Source organism: Trichomonas vaginalis, chromosome II (genome assembly GCF_026262505.1).
Source record: "Trichomonas vaginalis G3 chromosome II, whole genome shotgun sequence".
NCBI classification, from domain to species: Eukaryota; Parabasalia; order Trichomonadida; family Trichomonadidae; genus Trichomonas; species Trichomonas vaginalis.
The window spans coordinates 1539914-1541044 of NC_067204.1; the positions used below are offsets into that span (position 1 = coordinate 1539914).

A 1131-nucleotide genomic window follows, 5' to 3' on the forward strand; every position below is an offset into this window, starting at 1 on the left:
ATTTGTAATTAGACCTTACATTTGTGATAATCGAAGTGCAATCATAATAATTCAAATTAAAAACAACAAAATTACATGGAATAGGTTCGTCACTGGAGGATTCTATGTAATTGTACCTGGTGAGCGAAATAAATTGCTGAATATTGTGTATTTCAAGAATTTCTAAAGATACTTCTGAAGTTCTTGCTTCTCCGGAAATGTTGCGATAATCAGTAAATACTACGTATTGTTCCTTATAAAAATTAAGTTTTGTTTGATTTCTGCCAATTAATAACTTTTGAATTCCGAATATTTTGTATTTTGGCTGGGATCCAAAAGAAATTGATTGGTTGCAAAGATATTCGAGCTTGTCCTTATCATAAGCACTGTATGTATCATAAGAAAAACTTTGTGAAATTTTGATTGTTGCAACTGTATTCGGAGATTTACTTCTGAACAAAATGTATAATGTCGGTGAGAAATAAAGGAAACAATAAGAATTACCGAAAAAGTGACAAAACATCAAAAACAGGGAGGGGGTCTCAATTTTTATTACTTATATTATTTTACAATATTTATATAAATACTCTTTATAATATATTTTACTATAAATTATACCTCAAATTCAAATATTTATAATATTATTTACATAATTATCTCAAAATTATATTTTTATATATTATTTTTCATATGTATAAATCATATAATCTATATCTATGCAAATCTCATCTAAAATTTTTTGAAGCAAACCGCTACCATTTTATAATGGTCCATCTTAAATTCATCATAAATTCTGGTACATGTTAGTACCAGAGTCTTCAAATCTCAAACACTCTGGTACCAACATGTACCAGACGCGAGTTTCCAATGCCCTCGTACGATTTTCTATTAAGATCTTCTTGAATGAGAAGGTCTTCATAGAAACTCGTACGAGGGCTTCTCTTTTAAATACTCTGGTACCTGCTGGTATCGGAGTCGACTTTACAGCCCTTTCCCCAATTTTGAAGCTGGGGAAAGTTTTCAAGCAATGAAAGGGAAGCTCTCGCTATGAGGTGAAAATCTAGAATTTTTACCTCATAGCGAGTAATCCTTTGTTAATTGCTTGAAAACTTTCTTCAAATTATCAAAATTTCGAGGAAAGTTTCCTTGCTT

The 1131-nt window shown here is 30.4% G+C and overlaps 1 annotated feature.

Moving 5' to 3' along the window:
• The first annotated feature begins 466 nt into the window (after positions 1-466).
• Positions 467-1131: part of a mobile genetic element that runs on past the window's edge.